Source organism: Pteronotus mesoamericanus, unplaced genomic scaffold (assembly GCF_021234165.1).
Source record: "Pteronotus mesoamericanus isolate MK-2021 breed Mesoamerican mustached bat unplaced genomic scaffold, CSHL_Meso_final scaffold_125, whole genome shotgun sequence".
Classification (NCBI taxonomy): Eukaryota; Metazoa; Chordata; class Mammalia; order Chiroptera; family Mormoopidae; genus Pteronotus; species Pteronotus mesoamericanus.
In genome coordinates, this window is record NW_026555304.1 from 3,940,802 (window position 1) to 3,952,769 (window position 11,968).

Below are 11,968 nucleotides of genomic sequence, written 5' to 3' on the forward strand. Positions count from 1 at the left end.
CTTTTTCTTGCTGTTTCTTGAAACCCCTACCTTACCGAGAGGCTTTAACACCTGCTGTTCCCCCTGCCTGCAACGCTGCCCTTGCAGGCCACATGGCTCACTCCTACACTTTCCTTCTCAGCTTGAGAAACATGAACTTCTCTTGGTGTTAGACCATTCAGGATCAGTGAGGTTATAATGCTGAAACATAAAGCCCCTCTTTCACTCACCTCGAGCTACCATGACAAATGCCACAGCCATTTCTATCTCATAGTTCTTGAGGCTAGAAATTCAATGCCGAGGTGCTGACCCATTTGGTTTCTAGTGAGGGCCCTCTTACTGACTTGCAGATGGTCTCCTTCTCCCAATGGCCTCACATGGCCTTTTCTTGGTTCGTGTACAGATAGAGGAAGAGGAGGAGACAAGAGTGAGGTCTGGTATCTCTTCTTATGAGGACACTAACCCTATGGGGTCAGGGCCCCGCCCTTAAGACCTCATACCCTAATTACTTCCTTAGAGGCCCATCTCCAAATACAGCCACAAGGGAGGTTAAGTCTTTGAGTATTTGGATTTTGGATTTATACAAACATTCAATCCATGACAACCCCCTCCCCCAACCAGCCTCAACAGTTCAAACAACTTCATTTATTCCTTTCATGTCTAGTGTGATATGCAGGGGCTCTGCTCAGTGGAGGATGGAGCAGTCTGTTCCAACACACGGCTCTGTTGCTGGACTAAAGGGGTCTGTTTGTGTGCACATGTCAAAGCCCAATAAGACACGGACAGGAATTTGTAGCAAGGAAAGCAAGGGTTTATTTTTAGGAAGTAGCCCACAGCCGGAGACAACGTAGCTAATGCTCAAAGACCTTGCTCCTCTTGATGGCATGCAGGGGATGGGTTACATAGGGATGAAACCATTGATCATGGTGACTAAGGGAGTTAGGGTGGTGGTCAGGATTGTGGTCTCTATTGAGTGGTTGGAGCTCTGGTAAAGGGTAGTTGATCAGTGCACCTGGTCCTGAAGTCAACCATGCATCACTTCATCTTGTTGCAGTGCTTTTCAGGGTCTGGAGGTGAAACACAGCTGAGGGCTAGATGTTATCTCTAGTTTGACCAAACTTGGTCTCTGGAGTCAAAAGACCCAAGGCTTTATTCCTAAGATTACTTGATGCTTGTCAGAACCTCAGGGTCCTAAGGGCTTAATGATTAAGGGAGTGCACATGCAAGGAAAGAGGTAGGTGAGTCAGGGTGCTGGATGAAGTCAGTTTGGATCTAAAGGAAAGAAAGGAGAAAAGGTCATATTAAAGAAATGAAGTTTCTATGTGGTTACACCTCCAAGATCTCTGGGAGGGGCTGCCTGGGGCTTGCAACAGCAACAGTATGATGTGATCTGGAGGAGACACACATCACTTGTATGTGTGATGCATTGCCTGCATTGACCTCATGGGCCAGGAGGGTGACTCTTCTGGTGTGGGAAGGAAGAGGGAACAGCTAGGTGAGGACAACACTGTTACAACCGTGCCATCCTCTGAGGCCTGCATAGCTTTTTCACATATGGTGCTGGTGGGACCCATAGTTTTCAGTAGATGTGACTGCTAAGTTATCAGAGAAAACACCAGTCAGCCTTAAGTACTGAATCGGTGTCATTCTTGTCCCTAAAAGAGTCTGAGCAGAATTGGGCTAAGATGTCACAAAGAAGACCTCATTGCCAGGCAGAACATCCCCAGCTGGGGGATAGTGGTTGGGAAAGATTGTGCCTCATGAGTTAATTCCTCAGCAGTTAGTTACCTAAGTGTCCCATTTATCCATTGCCAGATAGAGTCACCCTGACTCAGTGGCTTAAAACCACAGCTGCTATATAGTCATTATCTCTCCTCTTTCTGTTGTTTCTTGCTGGCACTTCTCCCCCATGAGTGTAGTTGGCAGAAGCTGAAAATGGAATCTTCCATAGGCATCTCCACTCACAAGTCTGGCAGTAGACACTAGCTGTCTGAGACTTAAGATGCGGTGCTCAGCAGGGACACCACATTTGGCTTGAGCATCCTTCCTGCATGGTGGCTAGAATTCAAGGGTAAGAGTCCCAAGAAACAGGAAGCAGAGGCTGTCAGCTTCCTAAGGCCTGAGTGCAGACTAGTACTCTATTGTCCGAGCAGTCAGAGATGTGGATGCGCTCAGACTTCTGAACCCAACTTGCCAGAGAAGAACTACCTCCCTCCCGTCCCTCAGGCCAAAAACCCTAACTCTGCTTTCTCTCAGACCCCGCATCTAATCTTGCAGCAAGTCCTTTAGGCTTAACCTCAAAATTCATCTGGAACCCACCCAGTCCCCCTTCCTCCACAACTACCACTCTTGTTCTAGCCTCTGTCTCTTCTCACCTGTAGTTAGCCTCTTCCTGGTCTCCCTGGGTAGTCCTGCCTCCATTCAAGTCCCCCTCCTCCCCCCTGTCAATTTCCATACAGCTATCAAAGCCTTACTTTCTTATTGTGGTAAAATAAACATAACATAAAATTTACCATCGTAACCATTTTAATTGTAAAGTTCAGTGGCATTAAGTACATTCTCACTGTTGTGCAACCACCCCCACCATCCACATTTGGAATTTGTTCATCCTCCCAAACAGAAACTCTGTCTAGTAAGTACTAAGTCCCCATTCCTTCTCTCTCAGCTCCTGCAGCCACCATTCCACTCTCTGTCTCTATGAATTAACTACTCTAAGGACCTCATATGTGTGGAATCATACAGTATTTGTCTTACTCTGACTGGATTATTTTGCTGGATGTAATATCTTTAGGTTCATCCTTGTAGCATGTGTCACTTTGTTTCCTTTTTCAAGGCTGAAGAATATTACATTGCATGACTATACCATAGTTCATTGTTGATGGGCATTTGCGTTGTTCTCACCTCTTGGCTACTGTGAATAGTGCTGCTATGACCATGGATGTGCAAATATCTTTTTGAGACCTTGCTTTTAAATCAGAGCAGATCTCTGTGTCCTTCCCTCAGCTCACAGCCCTCAGACTAGGGCTTCTGGCTGCTTGGCCTGCATGACCCACACATTGCCATCTGACTTCATCCCCCTGCTCACTCCACTCCAGCCAAACTGACTGTTCCTCAAACACAGAAAGGTCATCCATACCTGGGTCTCCTGTGAGCACTGTTTCCTCTGGAATACTTTCCCCAACTATCATGTGGCTTACTCCCTCACTTTAGCTAGGCCTCTGCTCAGATTTCTAGGGTTTTAATTATGTATTGCCATGTTACCAGTTTCTCCCAAATGTAGTGGTTAAAAAATAATAGTTACTTATTGTCTCACAGTTTTGGGTTAGGCTTGGCAGGGTGGCCCTGGTTTGGCTGGCGGGGGCAGGGGCTCTCTTGAGGCTGTGGTCTCATCTGAAGGCTTGACTGGGGCTGCAGATCCACTTCCATCTGATTCACTCCCCCATGGCCAGCTGATGCTGGCTGCTGGCTGGGGGCCCTGGCTTCTCCCTACACAGGGCTCTCCTCATGACGAGGTAGCTGGCTACCCCTAGCAAATGACTCAGGAGAGAAAGGCAGAAACAACAATGCCCTTTATGACCCAGCCTCAGAAGTTGCATACTATCACCTCTGCCACATTTCACCAGTTGCACAGAAATGCCTGATTTGCCATCAGAGAAGACTACAGAAAAGCATGACTTAGGATATGATGATCATGGGGCCATCTTGGGATCTGAGGCCCACAGTGGCCCCTGTCCTTGGGAGCTGATGTTCTAGTAAGGAGAGAGATAGCAGGAAATTGCCTAGAGGCAGGACCAGGAACCTGGGGTAAAGCCCAGTGGCAGGGTGTTCCTCAGGGTCTGATCAGGTCCTTGGATATGTGCCAGATTGATCCATGAAATGTGAAATCCTTATTACAAATGGAATTGAGCAGCTTAGTATGGTTTCCTTCCTTTGAGCACAGGAGCATTGACCTCTTTCTTTCTGATTTCTAGGAGCTCTTTATTAATTTAAGAGATTTCCCAGGTTTCTTCTGTGCTATTTGACTTTGATGATCTGTTGAAGTGGAGACTGAAAACAGTCTCCTGAATAAGAAAGGGAGCTCTGAGAAAATAAGGGGAATAGCAGATGCCGACACCCTGTTGCATGAGTTTTCCCTGGTGTTTTAAAATTGTATTTACTCTTTGATCAGATAAAGCATGCCATGGTTTCAAAATATGAAAGAAGCAAAAGACTGGTGGAGGCTGCCTGGAAGGTAGGGGCGGTCAGGGCCAGTGCTTCTGTGACATCCAGGGACAGGTGGTGAGCGACCTCAGTTTGCACAGTTGTAAGGGAAATGAAGTCAGTCAGGCTCCTTTACCAGGCCCAATAAGCTGTATTCCCATAACCTTGAGAATAAGAAGTATTCCCATAGCTTTGAGAATGGGCCCTCATAATGTGCAGAATTATGCTTTCTTGTATAATATTTTGGCACCCTGCCGGCTTTGTGTGCATTTAGAATATAAGGGAGTTGGGACTTCCTGCTGCACGACACATGGCTTGCAGCATGTGTGGATGGATCCGCGACTTTTCTTCCAGTTGCCCAAATCTCAAGTGAACCTGTCCAGCCTTGAAAGACTGCAAGACCATTGAGGTAGTTGGCAGGATTTGTCGCAGTATGGTGTGGTGGAGCCATAGGTCCCTTGGAGGGGGGTCTGGAAGGGTGGCCGGTTGCTGGGATGTGGTGTCCAGTGGCAAGTCTGCTGGCAGCATGGGCCCTGCTACAGGATTGGCCCGATGTTAGTTGAGCACCCAACACAATAGAGAAGGCCCTGCGGGTCGTTGGAGAGACGCTAAAAAAGCCCAGCACCCATGCAGCCGTGGGGCCGTGGGCTGGGTGTTTCTTCCAGCTTTGCGAGCTAAGAAAGAGACTGTGCTTTGCTATGCAGCAAAGCAATATGAACTCCAAGGAAGCGAGGAAGCCTTGGAAGCGAGACTCTACCCCCTGAAGGAAAACCTCCAAGCAGCAGTGTCACGGAGATACCCCTCCCTGGTTGTAGCGGATAAGTCAGAGGAGGACGGAGAAGCTATGGAACCATGTTCCCTAAGGGCCCGCCCAGTGGTGTTACAGAAAATGAAGTCCCAGCAGCCTATGGCACCCAGTGGAAAGCAGGCCTGCCCTGTCCAAATAGTTGAAGACACAACTTACCACCCCTATACACAGGCTGAACCAGTTGATCTTGTGAATCAGTTTTGCCAGCGATCTGGGAAGCCCTTAGCAGCATGGCTCTTATGCCTCTGGGATTTAGGAGTAGATAGCATCATGTGCACTGGTAATGAGATGGAAAAGTTAGCTTGCATCACGACTCATCCCTCTCTGCACCAATGGCTGCAAGATAGCTGGCGGCACGGACAGGGACAGGGATCACATTCTCTGCAGGAGTGAGTCACGGTAGCGATTAATACTGTCTGGGTGGATGCAGATGTGCCAGACACTGTGAGCAAATGGCAGTGTTTTGCAGATTTAGTGCAAATCCTGCAGGAGTTGGGCATGCGCCGGGCCACGTTTAATCCCTATACTCATGGCCCTGATGATGAATGCTTTACAGCAGGGATGTGGGATCAGGTGCCACTGCAAGTCCCTTCCTCCTTGTTTGGATCCCTCATGGTGACCCTGGTCCCGTGTGTCTGCCCTTGCATTAACGATGTCACCAAGATGGTGTCAAGTCTGGGGGAGGTGGAGTCTCGCCCTCTCCAGGAAGCATTTCGGGCAGTAGCTCAAATTCCCTCTGTTTCTTGTTCAAACAGCACCCCTGTGCACGTGATCAGGGCACAGATGTGGTCAGATAGTTCAGGGGCTGGAGTAGATCTAACTAAGATTGATAGGAAGCCAAACGCTTACTTACTAGAACTTTGGAAGCAGCTGCGAGTTAATCAATGCTTCCTGAGGCCCCAGAAGAAGAAAATGAAGAGGAAGCCCGGGGACGTGACCCGAGAGGCCTGTCCAGTCCAGCTGGAAGACCTCCTGGCTATGCCAACCTCCCAAGAAGAAGGAGGAAATATCCTTTGAACATTTGAAATGGGGGGAAAGCCAAGGGACCCATCTGTAGGGGACAGGTGGGGACTGGAGGCCACATGTCAAATTGGCTATCCATTGGTCCTCTACAAATGTCCAGCGAGGTCCTGACTCTGGTGGACACAGGAGCCAAATGTACCCTCATGTATAGAAACCCTGAGATGTTCCTGGGGCCTGAGGCCTCTATTGATGGTTATGAGGGACAAAATGCAAGAGTAAAGGCTGTGCAGCTCTCTCTGGGTATTGGACGTTTGCCCCTCCGTAAGTATACTGTTTATGTATCCCTAATTCCTGAGTATATCCTAGATACTGATGTGCTCCAGGGACTGTGGCTACGCACAACTGCAGGAGAGTTTTGCCTGTGGGTGCACGTAATAAAAGCCATTCTTCTGGGACATGCTGAGCATCAACACCCCCTGCCCCATTCAGTTGCCACCCCCATGACGGGTAATGGTGGTGAAACAATACTGGTTTCCTGGGGGACATGAGGAAATTATGGCAACTATAGGAAAGTTGGAGAAGGTGGGGGTAATTAGGGCCACCCACAGTCCTTTTAACTCTCCCGTGTGGCCAGTAAGGAAACCAGATGGCACACGGAAAATGATGGTAAATTACCAAAAGTTCAATAAGGTCATTCCTCCAATACATGCAGCAGCCCCTTCTGTAATGGATTGATGGACTGATTAACTAATGAGCTGGGAACTTACCACTTTGTAGCTGATCTATCAAATGCCTTTTTCTCCATTGCCCTTGCTCCAGAGAGTCAAGGTCAGTTCACCTTCACCTGGGAGGGCTGGCAGTGGACCTTTACAGTGCTCCCTCAAGGGCACTTGCACAGCCTGACCATCTGTCATAGGCTTGTGGCAGAGGATCTGGCTAAGTGGTCACAGCCTGTAGAAGTGCGCCTGTTCCACTACATTGATGACATTTTGCTATACAGTGATCCTCTTACAGAGTTAGAAAAAGCACTGCCATAAGTGTTGTCTCACCTGAAGTCATGTGGCTGGGCAGTCATGAAGTCAAGCTGCAAGGGCCTGGATTATCTGTCAAATTCTTGAGGGTTGTCTGGTCAGGTAAGACAAAAGTAATCCCTGATGCAGTGATAGATAAAATCCAGGTGTATCCTACCCCTACCATTGTAAAACATTTTTAGGCCTGCTGGGGTACTAGAGAGTGTTCATGCCCCACCTCGCTTAAGTTGTTTGCCCCTTGTACACTTTGGTAAAAAAGGGAGCAAGCTGGAACTGGACCCTGACCTTGGAACAAGCATTCCAAGAAGTGAAGTGCATCATTAACTGTGCTCAGGCCTTGCATGCTCTGCATCCTGCTGGGCCCTGTGAGCTAGATGTGTGTGTGACCCAAGAAGGCTTTGGATGAGGTCTTTGGCAGTGATCAGAACAGCTACATCAACCTCTGGGTTTCTGGTCCCAATTATGGCAAGGAGCAGAAGTATAGTACTCCCTGACTGAAAAGCAACTGGCTGCAGTCTATGCTATCCTATTGGCCATGTAGACTATAATAGGAACAGCCCCTGTGACAGTTAGGACCATGTGTCCCGTAAGAGGGTAAGTCCAAGACTGAATGGCCAAGTCTCGCAGTGGTATGGCTCAGATGTCCATGTTGGCTAAGTGGAGGGCTTATCTGCAACAATATGGACTAGCCCCCCCATGAACTAAGTTGCAAGAAGGGTTAGGCCCTGTTATCTATGTAGATGAAAAATCTACTGCTCCTGCCCCTATAGAAGAAACCGAAGCTAACCCCTTCCAGAAAGGGTAGACATCTATTCCCTCAGATGCATGGTTCACTGATGGGTCCCTAGGGGTAGCCTGCCATGTGGACTGCTGTGGCAACTCAACCAAAAAAAAGACGTAATCTGGTTTGACACTGAAATAGGTCAGAGTAGCCAGTGGGCAGAACTACAAGCTGTGTGGCTTGTGGCTACTAATGAGGCACTGCCCCTGACTATTGGCACAGATAGTTGGATGGTGTACTGGGGGCTAACGTTATGGATCTCTACATGGCATGCAAATAAATGGATGGTTATGCATAGGCCATTATGGAGACAGGCCTTATGGCAAGACCTTTGGAAATTAGGCCACCAGAAACAAATCACTGTATATCATGTGACTGGGCATACACCCTTTGCTTCCCCCTGGGAATAATGAGGCTAATATGCTAGCCAAGGTGCAAAGGCTGGAAACAGTGCCTGCTAGCCTGTCTGGAAGAGACACTGCCCAGTGGCTACACTGAGCGGGGTACTGCGTCCGGCACAGAGTCCCCTCGGGTTGCTGCAGATTGAGGAAAATAAAATAAGTCATTCCAGACACTTTTCAGTCTGCCAGGAAAAGGGGCTGATGATTTCCTCTAGTGGAGAATGCCCCAAGTCCTTCTCTTGAAGTGGCTTTTATTGAGAACGAAATGTACAGCATGCATACAAAGCTCATCAATCAATGTCAACAGGCTATGTTTACAGAAAACAGATAGAGATCATAGATAACAATTGAAGGAACACAGAAATTTGCCTCAGGTCAGGGTCTGCCCCAAACCTGGGAAACTGGTCACCTTTTTCTGCTCCACCCCAAACATCAGTAGTCATTAACTCACTGGCATTCTTAGCAAATAATGCATTTAATGCATTCCTTTTCCAGGCCTAATTGTCCCTGGGAACTGCCTGATACAGTTTAGAGCTGTACCTGCCTTTAGTATTGTTTCACTGACCTGGTCAGTCAGCAGTGGGCAGAGAAGCCTAGAGATAAGGAGACTTCTTTCAGATAGAATGAGGACTCCGGCCATGACAAAGCTGAGGGGTGAGGGTCTTTTGCCCCTTCTCCATGTCCCCCAAGTCCTTCCCTGATGGCCCCCATGTGACTGTGCCTGCCATCGAGGAGTCTTACCCATCATTGACTAACCAGGCATCCTCTGAGGCCAAGCAGGGCAATGTGAGGGAGGCAGGGGCTGTGCCTCTGCCAGGGGGACAGGTTTTGTCTCCTCAGTGGCAAAATGGCCCCCTTGTTCAGCTCCAGCCTTGGGGCCCTCTCACCTGTTGGCAAAGCTACAGTCCCTGAAACCAGGCGGGATGGTTCCCAACACTGCACCATTGCCTCTTACATGCTGGACAGAAGACCATATGAAACCTATAAAAACCTATACAAACTTGGGGTTATCTGTCACCTTAGCAGTGGTACAGGAAGCTTGTGGGACCTGTGTTGTCTATTAGCAAGAGCATCCCTAGAGCCCTGTGGGAACTACTGGACAGGTGGTATGGGGACAGGTACCGCTGACCCAGTGGCAGCTTGACATAATTGGATCCCTGCTTAGTTCAGAGGGGTATAAGTATGCAATCACATATGGACTTTTAGCTCCTGGACTTTTAGCTGCTTACCCTGCATGGCACCTGGATCAGAGAGCAGTAATCACTGTGCTGGAGTGTTTATGCACTGCCTATGGGCGACTCTTGATCATTGAAAGTGGTCAGGGGATGCATTTTACAGGGGTCTTGGTGCAACAAGGGGCCCGAGAGCTGCAGATTGACTGGAAGGTCCAGGTAGCCTATCATCCCCAAGCTGCTGGGATGATTGAATGCTATAATGGTCTCCTAAAGCAGGGCCTGTGGGCTGCAGCTGCCACTCCCATGCTGGGGTATTGGATGCAGTGCTTATGGACTGCCCTCCGGACTCTAAATGAGAGGAGTTCAAGGGCCTTGCTCCCCCAGACTGCAGCTCCAATTCAGCTGCAGGTACAGACTAAGGATCCTTTGCTGAAACCAGGCTTGGGAAAATAAGGAAATATTCTCTTTCCTGCCCCTGAGAGCCTGGAGCAAAGGAAAACAGTCACTTGGATGTGGCCTTGGGAAATAAAAGCCCCCCATATGTGTTGAGTGGCTCCCGCTGCCCCTTGAGGACAAGGGGTGGAGAGAAACTTGCGAATAGTGCCCTGGATGATTGGGGCATGGCTCCCAATCTTAAAGGTGACATACCCGGGGCCAGCAGACCATGAAATGCTTCTTTGTGGCACCTTTGTGATTTTCCTATGGCCCATTATGAGTCCTCCACTGTTGTAGCAAGTAGATGCTGAACCCCTAGTTGAGGCACAGAAGGCATGGCATTTGCGCCCAGGAAGGCCCCCTCTGTCAGCCACTGTCATCTATGCTGGAACGAAACAGCAGTTATGACCAACCCAGGTCGTTAGTCGGGTACTCCATATGGGAAGGCTTGGGTTAGCTCACAGCTGAGGCTGTAGAGCTGTCTGGACCAGCTTCCCTTTGTATTAAGAACCTCAAAGGACAAGCCCAAATGGGGCTGGACTGTGACATGTCTGTGTCAGACTCTGAAGCATTCCTGGAAGGTGCAGAATGACACATTGGCTGCAGTGACCACTGGGGCCTTCTGGGTGTGTGGCTCCTGTGGGCTGCTGTACCTGCCAGGAAATTAAGACAGGTCTTGTACCTGGGGCTGGTCCTATTTGTCTGCTCGAGTTCAGAAAACTCTTGCAACTTGGCCAACTAATTGGGGAACATTTAAAGTGTGACACCAGGTAAAGTGCACTCCCTGGTGGTATTGTCCACTAGCCATTTTTTCTCATCCAGCTACTTCTATAGTCACTAAGACTGAAATAACTGCTTTGCACACTGCTCGTGCATTGAATGCAACACATAATTCCTTAAGCCTCTTGAATAAGGAAGTGTATAATTTAAAAAAGTAGCTTTGCAAAATTATTTGGCCCTAAATATGCTTACTGCCTCACAAGGTGGGGTGTGTGCCTTAGTAGGGGCTGAATGCTGTGTGTACATTCCAGATGTCCATCTCAATGCTAGCCAAGCTCTACAGGCATTAACTTCAAAGAACCATGCTATCGAACACCGGATCCCCTGCAGGAATGGTGGGCATCCCTAACCACTAAATGGCTATCCAGTCCTGTGAGGAATTCCAGTCCTGTGAGGTGGGTCCTTGCTATCTTGGGTGGCAGGGCCTGTGTTTTGATTGCTTGTTGCAATAGTCTATACTGCTGTTGTGGCATATGGGTGCAGGGCTCTGCCCTCCTCACCAAGGAAGGGACCCTTGTAGAAGACACCTCAAAATTGTATAGTGAGGGACCCTGAAGCAGTGAATTGTAGGGGAAATGGAGTCAGTCAGGCTCCCTCACCAGGCCCAGTAAGCAGTATTCCCATAGCCTTGAGAATGGGCCCATGTGCACAGAATCATACTTTGTTATATATCTTGGCACCCTGCCAGCTTTGTGTGCATTTAGTATATAAGGGAGTTGGAGCTTCCTGCTGCACAACACATAGCTTGCGGTGTGTATGGATAGCTCCACCTTGAATAAAGGCATGTCAGGCATTCCCATTGCTCCATGAATTTCCTTCCAACTGCCTGAATCCCAAGCGAGCCTGACCAGCCTTGAAAGGCTGCAAGGCAACAGTGCATAGCAAGATCCAGTCCCTTCCACGTGTGAGAAGCACCTTCCATGGTGCTCAGTGAAGCAGGTGAGGGTTCCCAGAATTCCCTGCCTACCCACTGTGAATGGCTGAGCCTCCAGACCCAAGCACTCACTGCTGTGGCAGGGGAGCAAGTGAGAGGGGAAGTCTCTGTGCTCTGTGCCCGTCAGCCAAGGAGTTGGGGGTGAGGGGGTGCCTGGGGACCACCCTTTGACTACGTGGGTGTTGTGTACACCCACCTGCCGCCTGGGGTAGGGATCCAGGCTGGTAGCCTTGTCAGTGCCACAGGTTTTTGTTGCTGCTGACAAATGCCCATCTGAAGGGCACTGGGCTCTGTCAGTGAGTTCTGGGGCCCTTGGAGTGAATCCTGCACCTGGAGATCCAGTCCTGTGAGGAATTCCACCTCTCCACACCTATTTCCCACTGCATCCTGTGGTAGCTGTGAAAGAGGAATGATGGCCACCTGGAAAGGGGTCTCAGCTCCCTGAAGGTGGATGGGCCTGGGAGCCCTCACTCCCGGTCCC